This window comes from Neophocaena asiaeorientalis, unplaced genomic scaffold (assembly GCF_003031525.2).
Source record: "Neophocaena asiaeorientalis asiaeorientalis breed wild unplaced genomic scaffold, Neophocaena_asiaeorientalis_V1.1 scaffold239, whole genome shotgun sequence".
Taxonomy (NCBI): Eukaryota; Metazoa; Chordata; class Mammalia; order Artiodactyla; family Phocoenidae; genus Neophocaena; species Neophocaena asiaeorientalis.
In genome coordinates, this window is record NW_020175103.1 from 419,829 (window position 1) to 430,676 (window position 10,848).

Genomic DNA, 10,848 nt, shown 5'->3' on the forward strand with positions numbered 1-10,848 from the left:
CTTTGAAACTTGCCCTGTTACATGTTGGCTGTGAACTAGTGGCCAACTAATTACTTCACCTCTTAGGGAGTCTGTTTATCAAGGAGATGATATAATCATTTAATGTAACCCATTGTTATTACTATTATCCACTTGTTACCTCCAGCTACATTAAACAAGCACTGTTTTTTATTTTGAAAGTTTGAAAAAATAAATGTGTCATATTGACCACAGTCAGAACTCAACCTAGAGTTCTGTGAGCAGGATTTCAAGTTTCCCTTGGGAAACCCAACATGTTTCAATGCCTCAAAACTCAAACTCTCCACCACCTGGCAGTAAGTGATGCTCATCATCTATCACTCACTGGGAAGAGGCTTCTTCATTCAGTTCAAGTGCACTGGCTCTTAGATTTGGGAGAAGTTTGCAATCAATAAATTAAAGGGCATAAATAAGAAAAATAAAAAGTGGAAAGACCCATTCCCAATTCCTCAAGTTTGGTGAGGGTCGGGGAAGCAATGTACATTTTCTATAGTGAAGAACATGGGACTTACAGATAATTTCAGTTAAAGGAAACATCATCCTACTAAAAACATGAGTCACATTTTTGTTTCCTTAGCTTTTCCTCCACCGTATTCTAGAAGGTGATAAGCTAGCGATAAGTGCTTGGTGTGTGCTGGGAAAAAATTGCTGCTCCCAGAGCTTCCTGCCTATTCAAGTAATGGAGCCACGACAAAAATCTAGAGAGAAAGCTATAATTGCCTTATTTCAAGGGTTTGGGGGTTTCTTATGTCTTCTAGCCCACTAATCCTTTAGGCATCACTGAAGGTCACAAAATGGCTCTAGATTTTTCTATGAATGAACCCTCAATGAACTTATGGAATCTTACTCTAGCCAAAGTACATGTGATTTTAGAACTTTAATTCAACAAGTGTCTGAGTAATCTGTTTGAGCCACTGGCCTCTCAATTCAGACTGAACTTTTGAAGTCCCCATGTTGTGTAACAGACGACAGAGTCATTCTTACCATCCTCAGAGCAAAGTTGAGGATCCTTTGACGCTGGCTATCTCCTCACTCAGACCTAGTATTTCAGTCAACTCTCTGGTCTAGCAGTCTTATTTCATTCATTACTTTGTATTCCTTTATTGTTTCTTATTCATTTTAATGCTCAGTGTTTCCAAGATTGTCTCGAAGACACTGTAATCTGTTGAGCTTACTATCGTCTTTAAGCACTTTCTTACATTCTGACACAGAATGATATTCTAGGTGACAGCAAATTCTTACAATGGGGATCTGTCTGAAGAAATTAAGTTGTGGGGCTAGTTCTCCCAGTTGTTCCTTGAGTGTCACTGATTCTAGGCTCTTCTTTTCCTTCTTCTATTCACCTTTTGTAGGTTGACAAGTGTGAATAGATCCTAGGAATGTACCTTTCTGCCTAGCATGAAGATGCCTTTCTCTTCATGTAGCCTGGAAAGAGAATGCAATAAAGGAATTTCAGAAACAACGGAATCGTACATAAGGGATTTTTGTACTAACAATTTCAGGTTCTGGAAACACAAGGCAGATAGATATTGCCATTAAATTTTATTCCACGAGCAAAAAGAGTAAGGGGGTGTAGCTCAGCGCGTGCTTAGCATGCTCGAGGCCCCGGGTTCAATCCCCGGCACCTCCAATCGCAGGCGAGTGTTTCTCATTCTGCGTGATGAGACCAGCTCCTTGTGATTCTGCGTGATGAGACCAGCTCCTTGTGACTGTTCGTATTTCTGCCTAAAACTGGCCTTCGGTTTTTGGAATCACTACTATCCTCTTCATATTGAGTTACCTCCTTATTTTGCAGGGGGGGTGGGAAAAAAGTGAAATATGGGAATTCCCTGGCGGTCCTGTGGTTAGGACTCTGCGCTTTCACTGCTGAGGGCGTGGGTTAAATCCCTGGTTGGGGAATTAAGATCCTGCAAGCCGCGCGGCGCCGCCGAAAAATAAAATAAAATAAAGTGAAATACATCTAGTTTAGCATTCAGTAAATTAGTTTAAGTAGAAATAATGTAATTTTAAATGGCCTTTTAAACTAATGACATCAAACTGTAAATTTAAAAAGCAACTTAAAAGGATTTAAATATGATAATATATAGAAAGACATACTCATAATTTCTCAGATCTTCATGCACTTTTGAGTTGAAGTGACAAATTAGCTCTAATATATCACACTGTAACATGCTCCCTCTGCACATGACTATGTATGAAACCAGATTATGTCACACAAAATATGCCTCTTTGACATGAAAATTATTTTGAACTGAAGTTAATTAAGATGCAAAAAAACAACAACAACAACAACAAAACACACACACACACACACACAGGAAAGCTCTCTCTACCCTCCCATATCCACCCAAAGGCAGGATATAAATTCTCCTTTTACTGGAGACAAACTCTTATCAGCCCAGAGATGCACCAGAGGAATCTGCAAACAAATCTTACTCCACTAGTTTCTTCCCATATATTTAATTTCCCACAGTTTTCTGCCCTTGGAAGATGAAAACTGCATTCCTCGATCCTGTCATTTGTCTACAAATTTACCGTTCTTTGTTGAATATACTTCATTAGCCGCGGTGCTAAGCCGCCACTTTGAGTTACTTTTTGTTTAGGTTTCTTCTGTGTGATGCCTGTTGCACACATTAACAAGCTCTGTTTTTCTCTTGTTAACCTACCTTTATGTGTAAGCGTGCCAGCTGAAAGCCTAAGTTGAATAAAGTGTTGTCTCTCCCGTTCTAGTATGCTGCCCTCTCCACATTCTATACACCAAGCAATTGGACAGCACCCCATTAGATCTACACACTATTAAAATGAGTCAAGTCCTCTGATCATGAACTTGGGAGTGAAAGCAATTACAAGACCTTCTAAAATTCATAAATCCTTGCTTTTCATTTCTAGACTTATTCTTGGAGAACCAGTAGCAAATAATGGAAATCAGTGGGGACAGGTATTTCCGAATTCCTTGGATTATATGAGAGTAGAGTGCACAAAATGAAGTACTGGGTTTGGTTTCTAGCACCTTTGTTCCCGCCCTTTTCTTTTACTCTCTTAAACTATGTTGGCACAAACGCTTCCCACTTTCCTCTTTATATTCCCTAACTCACTTTTTCTTGCTCATAGCACAGTTAACTTCATACCCATTTGCTCCTGATCCCTTTCCACTCTAAGGGCCTCATCATCATTGGTGATGTCTGTTTTCCCAAGGAACATTTAATTGAAGGAAACAAAAAAGAAAGATCTGGCTCATTCAGGATTTCCTGAACCCAAAACGACAAACATGGCAGATTCACAACATCAAGCTTGAGCAATCAATTCCATTGGTAGTATTATTTAGGAGCATGAAGGAAAAAGAACAGAAAGAGAGAAAAAGAAAAAAGTAAGACATTCTCAGTCAATTATCTCTTAGAAAGCATTATTCTTTCAACTGTTCCTGGGTTAATTAAATAACTGCAGGCCAGGGAGAAGCCACTAGACTGTATCCAGTTTAGTAATTTCAGAAATAGTGTAATTTAACCTGATAGACTTTCTCCAGAGAACTCTTAGCTTACAAAAAAAAAAAAAAAGACGGAGAAATAATATTTTATGAAATAGCTAGAAAGAGGTAGAGGTATAGGGGTGTAGCTCAGTGGTAGAGCGTGTGCTTTGCGTGTACGAGGTCCCTGGTTCAATCCCTAGCACCTCCACTTAAATTTATCAACCCCTTTTCTCATATCCTCTGCGAAAAGAAGGGCAGTGGATTGCTTTTATAGTTTTCCCATTTTTGCTGCCTCTGGCTTATCACCTCCCAGGGCGGAGCAACAGCAAAATAAAGACAAGAAGAAGGAGAGAGAGAGGAAGAGAGGAAGGAAGGAAGGAAGGGAGGGAGGGAGGGAGGGAGGGAAGAAGGGAAGAAAGGAAAAGAAAGACATTCCCATCAGACATTTCACTTCCAAAGCAAGAAGCCTCCCACCACAACTGGCATATGCAAATAAAGACAGAACAGAAAAAGGACAGAATAAAGGGGAATAGAAACGGCCCTATTCTTTTAGTTCGTTTAGTTGTATGAGCAGTCAGATCTGCATCATCTAACAGACAAGAGAAAAGCTTTCACCTGCCTCCCCTGCCTCCCCCTTCTCATCCCCACCTCCTTTCCCTCCACCCCTCCATCCATTACTGGACGCAAGCAGTTGAGGTGGGGGAAGTGGGTCCCAAATCTTTCTGAGTGAGTGACTGAGAGAACATTGAACAACCCAAACAGCAGTGCTAAGGAATGATGAGACTGTCAACGTGAACATTGGGAACATAATTGGAAGCTTCAGGGTTGGAAGCTATTAGCTGGCAGGAATAGTTTGATTTGGGTGGAAATTAGGCTTAAGGCATTAAAATTTTTTGTTAGAAGCTGGATTTTGGCAGATGATAAATTGGGTCTCATTGGAGATTTTAACAGACCAGGTAGTAGAAAACACCCAACCCCATACACACACTCCTGGCTGAAATAAAGCTGCAAGGATATTGGCGAGTAATGAATTAAAATGTCTTCCCTTCTACATTTCCTACATTTGCCCACGGAATTCCAGTTTCTTGTTTTTAGAATTTTAAATAAAGTCATAAAGTGGAATACATGATTTAACATCACACCAAAGATTTCTGAGATGCAACCAAAGGGGTAGTGTGTGCAGGGTTGGGGAGATGAAGAGGGAGGGATAAAAACAGACGGATGCATAATTTTCTTGTGTTTCCTAAAATAAACACTATTGGTATAAACAAAGAGCTAATTAAAATTATACAACAACTTTGTTGCTATACATAATTGTACATTAGGTGAATATATCAAAATCAGTTCCATTTTCAGTTTTTTTTTTTTTGGTTGCTAGTTTGTGTATCAAAAAAGTAGAATAATGTAAAAGCTGAATTTTGCAGAGGGAGGGAAGCTGGTTCATGTGTACAAACAAAAAAGATTTCCAGTTAGCCTCTCAAAGGCTAGGAGGGCTGAGAGGGTAGGATTAGCAACTCACAGTGGAAGATGAGAAGACAGGACTCCACAGACACTGGACCTTAGGATGCCCAGTTTACCCAGCAGCTGCTATAAACTCCTAAAGCACAGACATCCAAGGGCATCGTTTTTGGACCCTCCCAGTTGAGAAATGCTTTTACAAAGCAGTGTCTATTTTAGGGCAGATGTCAAGTAGAGACTGCTTTTAAATTCCTTTTTGAGTGAGCTATCTGTTGTCCTCTTTATTTTCCTTCCAGTGGCTCCTAGCAGCTCCTGGCAGAGAACAAAAGCTTGCCCTTGGTGTTTTCTGTGCCAGGAACCCTGATGCATATTCTCTCTCTTCCTCTTCATACTCACTGGATTAAACATGGAGCCTCCATACAGTCTCAGATAAATGAAGGCAGTGGGCAGAATCATGAAAGACAGAAAGTCTCTGAAGAGCACTGGGACTGTAGACACTGTAGCCCCCAAGGGAATCCATATTCTGGGCACTTTTCCCAGGGAAAGAAAATAACTAATACCTAGGACCTCTAAGGTTCACCTTTGGCTCCCTGATGGTCAGTGTGCCTCAAGTGGCTTCAGCTTTGACCTTGGGATTTGTTACTCCTTCTCTGGTCATCTCCATGGTACCACCGGTTTCCCACATCATCACAGCAGGGGACTGTACCTCCGCTGCTCCTGACTGCCAGAGACCTAGCAAAAAATTCAGGGGAGTGAGTACAAAGAAGGGAACTCAGAAAGTTACCTCTGGAAATTTAGGTCCAGATGGAAAGAGAAGACAAAACCTTCAGCTACTAAAGGAAAAGGGGTAAGTGTCTGCCACAGACAATCACTGGTTCTGGCACTGTTTGAACATGAGATGAATTTGAAATGTGTAGGAAGCAACTTCATGATGATGAAGATGTCTCGTAAGCAAGGTCATACCTGAGTCTATAATTCAGCAGATAGCTTGCATCTAGAGACCTGGATTTTCACGTGGCTATGGAAGAGAAGGCGCCTGAGATGAGAGTAGCACACGGACTGAAAAAGACCCATTGGAATTGGAGAATTAGGAGTCATTGGTATGCATTGCAGGAAAACAAAAGAATGGCTGGCTTTAGATTGATTTCGGACCTTGCGGCTCTTTGTTTCTGCTTCGGGTATCTTCCCTACTTCTCTCAGCTTGCTTCAAAGTCTGCTCCACAGCTAGCTCTCAGGAAGGCATTTCCATTCCATCACCAAGGAAAGTCCCAGGAATGGGGCATTTTTCTTGTCTTCAAATTCTTCCTTTCCCCCAACTTCATCCTCCTCTGCCTCCAAAGCTGCCTAAAAGACCACAGAGGTAATGCAGAAGAATACAAAGAAGAAAAGTCAAGTATTTCTGGCTTCAGTATTTGTAGCACGTGGGCTCCATAGTTGTGGCTCGCGGGCTTTAGAGCACAGGCTAATTGTGGCACTCGAGTTTAGTTGTTCCGCGGCATGGGGGATCTTCCTGGACCAGGGCTCAAACCCTTAGTCCCTAGCTTTAGGTAGGTGAATTCTTAACCACTGCGCCAGTAGGGAAATCCTCAGCGTTAAGTATTGCGGAAGGGTGGTAGGGACGGGGCGGATAGAGGGGGATTTAGGTCCTTCCGGAAGGAAAGAGATGACAGAGCGGGAAGAATTTACAAAACCTACCAAGAAATGCAGAGCGACAGAGAGTGTGTAGCAAACCTAGGGCAGCAACTCGGCCGGGACCCGGCAACTGCTTTCCTCACTGAGGTTCTGTTTTGAAAGACAGAAGGAGGGAAGAGGAAGGAGGAAACAGAATACACAACCTCTTTCGGACGGAATTCTCTCCGGAATGTGAGAGAGCAGGGAAATGTGTGGGCTGGGAAAGGAGCTAGCACTTTGTATGCCTAGAGAGCAGCTCACACCTCAGGCACTCAGGCGCAAAACCACTTTCCGCCTATTTTGTCCGACAGGTAACCCAGATATGAATTTTGGATGAAGTCCGAAATCATATTTAGAAGAGGCCGGACAGTAATTTATACTATTAGAAAGCTCCGCAGACTCAAAATCTGGCAGGTCTGGGAAACCCTGACTGGAGTGTCAAAAACCCGGAACCTGGATGGAGTGGACTGAGTTATTGGGAAGATCCCACGCAGGAGCTGGCAGAGTGGACCAGAGCGGAAAGGCGAAGCAGTGCGTGAATGGGAAGAGGGAGGAGGCGAGGTTGGAGTTAGCGAAGTAGGGCGAAGAGGGCTTGAATATGAATCTCTCAACATGAATAGGATTTGGGTAGATGGGTAGGAAGGACGTGTCCAAGCTCCACCTCTCTTCTTTGCATCCTATAGGTACAAGAAAATGTTGGCTTTCCGTGATTTTAGGGAAGTGAGCAGCAAACTTTTGTTCCACAAGAAGATCCCCCTCATTTTTACCCAAACTGTTGGCTTTTGAGAGCATCGTGGGGCTCTTTCAATAGCTGAGGTAGCTCCTCAGAGCGCTGGATTTTTGAGGGAAGTCAAATTGTTTCAAACGTGTTGCCTGTTGTGGTGGCAGCTAGTTAGTGTAGAAGTGAGATCCGCCGGCTGCTTTTGGCTTGAGTATGTGGAGGTACTTGTGCCGGCGACTTTTTTTTTAACGCTTTGAGAACTCAAAATTGAAACCAACCTAACGAACTTACCTTTACTAGGCCATAAGAGAAGCTTTTTCTTCGTGGGCCCGGGTAGCTCAGTCGGTAGAGCATCAGACTTTTAATCTGAGGGTCCAGGGTTCAAGTCCCTGTGCGGGCGGAAATTATACTTTTCTTTCCTAACATCTAAAAAAAAAAAAGTCCCTGTTCTGGGCTATGAACTGCCAGAGGAAAGCAGATTAATCCTAAATGTTTCATACCTTCGCCCAAGTAAACAGGAGAAGGGGTTTGGGGTGGGGGTTTCGATCGTGGAATGTGTGCGAAGAAGAATGAATCCCCTTATACCTCTTGGCAGTCTGTTGTGTTTTTGCTTTGTGGGTGTTAGATCGAGCTTGGAACGAGTAGTAGCTTGGGTTTGAACATGATTAAGATGCCTGTTTAAGAAAATTTAAGATGGAGTCTTGTGGAGATATTTGGCAACCACAGTGATCCCTAAGATGGCAACTCTGCAGCAATCTGTGATTGGGAGGGGTTTTATTATTATGGAAAAGAGAGACAGTATGTAGAGGGAGAATGTAAAAGGGCTTATTGTGATTTGAAGATTGGGAACTCATTAACGGTATTCCCGGAAAAAAGATGTATTAAGCTAGACTAATCTTGGACTCTAGTATAATGTTCCTTGAACTTCCTTAGAAATCCTGGGAAATGCTTAGAAATCTAGGTGAGGTGATTGGTATCTCATCTCCTTTTTGCCCGCTTCTGACCATATGAGAGTTTTGTTCATGTTCACAGAAATCCCATGAAGTAGATTTTGAACTTGGAAGGACCCCATTTGTCGGGAAGAACTTGTCTCTCAGTTTGTCCAATAGATTCATCTGACTGCCAGAATAAGGAATAGGAAACAGAAAAGTGACAGGTCTCAATGAGGGAGAGAAATGTGTGGGGTGGGGAAATGGGGCTGGCTTTAATTTGCCTCTGCGTCTTGGGGTAAAGCACAATTAGGATCATGTCCATTGTCCCTGGTAAATCATTACATTATGACAGAAGCAAACTGGATTCCAAGTGGGGTCTTGTACATTCCTGATATAAGCAAAAGCACGGTAAATTGGGAAGCACTGCCCAATATAATATGAGGCACAAATGCCAACCACATATATAATTTAAAATTTTCTAGTCACATTGAAAAAAGTAAAAAGAAACAAGTGAAGTTAATAACATTTTATTTAATTCAGTATATCTAAAATATTATCATCTCAATAAATAATCCATATAAAGGCATATTACCTAGATAATTTACATTCTTTTTTTTTCTTACTAAGTCTTTGAAATCTGCTGTGTACTTTACAGTTACAGTACATCTCAAGTTGGATTGGTCATATTTCAAGTACTCAAGAATCACATGTGCTAGTGGCTACCATATTGGATAGCAGAGTTCTAAGGATTAATGCATTTGAATAAACAGAAGAAAATATATAGATGTGCAAATTAGAGCAGTTTTGTAACTCAACTCAAAATCTATATGCAAAATTTCACTCATATTTGTGAGGCATGCCAACTAAAAATTGGCACTTGCCATCTGTCTCTACAAGGACTAAATCACTAGCCACTGCAGCCGCTGACCTTCAACACACCCTGAAAGGAGTTTGCAGTGGAGATCAGAAATGAGGCACTCTGTGCTCTGGGAAAAACTGGCACAACAGGCCTTCAAATAGTTAGATATTTTCAGGAGATTTTATGAGCCCAAATTTTTACATCTTATCATATCTAGAAAAGCACTAAAATCATTATCAGTGACATCAGCAAGCCTCTGCCAAAATGTGTGCTTAACTGCGCGTACCCCCTTCACCAGAATCTTATATAATACTGACCTTCCTCCCTACGTCTTCGGAGCCGTTCCTCAGAGCTATCTGAGACAGTCTCCTGGGCTATAGTCCTCACTTTGCCCCAAATAAAACTTAACTCACAACTCTCACATTGTGGTTTTTTTTTTTTCCAGTCGACATGTGTCAACTGAAATAAAAATGCACAATGCGGGAGCTATGAGTTTCAGTTTTATTTGGGAACTTATTGAGAACTACAGTCCAGGAGCGGCTATGTGCAAATACTGGTAAATTGCCACTATGTAAGGTTACCTGAATTCTTTCTGATAAAGTGCTAATATTTAATATCCTTTTACCATCCTTTATCTTTCCTATACCTAAAGACTAATATATGTTTTCCTGTGAGTGACAGAGATTGTCTTCTACCCAAATCATTCGCTCATAAAAATGCATGTATTAAGACTTGAGAGGAAACATGCCATTGGATATTTCTGCCAGTGGATATTCCCCCCATTACTTCCTGTAAACAGAAAGCCATACTTAAAATTTCTAAGTCAGTGGTCACATTTCCACAAGACTCTGAATCCCTCAGTTTTCAAGAAATTACTTTGGGAGCCACTGGGGAGAGAGATCCTTCTGTTCACAAGAAAGTCAACTTCAAAAGGTTGATATATACTTTAAAAAAGCTATTCAAGTACGTATATGCTTTGAAAACAGTGTGTCACAGTAAAAAGATAAAATATATATTTGAAAAGAGATTCAGATATACATATTTTCAACAAAGGACTTTATCATAAACAAGGTAAAATTTTCATCTGAAAGGAAATTCAGATACACATTTGAAAAGAAAGAGAGTTACAATATCTTTCAGGGAAAAAAAAGGAGGGAGGAGAGTAAAACAAAGAATATTAGTTGGGCTTTAGAGTCTTCTAATTGGTATAATGCTATTTTGATTATGAGGGAACTCTGTTCTCATCAGGAGTTCTATGTGTGTCTGTTAGATAAATTGCACAATTCAAATATTATGTATCCATACTTTATTTCTGACGGTAATTACTGAGCACAATGGGTTATAATCCCCCGTTATGGATAAAAATGTACTATTTAATCATTGGTGTGGCAAAAGCTGGATAGTTACCTGGAAAAAAAGTATTGACTCCATATCCCACAACTCACAGCAGGATGAATTCTAAATGGTGTTTGAGATTTATGAAAACAAAACTTACTAGTACTTCAAAAACACATGTGAAATTTTTAATAACTTTGGAGTGGGGAAGGCTATTGAATCAATTGTGATTCAAAAATCCAAAATTAGGGCTTACCTGGTGGCGCAGTGGTTGAGTCCGCCTGCCGATGTAAGGCACACGGGTTCGTGCCGCGGTCCGGGAAGATCCCACATGCCGCGGAGTGGCTGGGCCCGTGAGCCATGGCCGCTGAGCCTGCGCGTCTAGATT

At 41.2% G+C, this 10,848-nt stretch overlaps 1 non-coding gene across 1 annotated transcript; it reads left to right on the top strand.

Annotated features, from left to right (window-relative positions):
- The first annotated feature begins 7,661 nt into the window (after positions 1-7,661).
- Positions 7,662-7,734, top strand: TRNAK-UUU (transfer RNA lysine (anticodon UUU)). Its single transcript has one exon. It is a non-coding gene; the product is annotated as a tRNA-Lys (tRNA).
- The last annotated feature ends 3,114 nt before the right edge of the window (positions 7,735-10,848 follow it).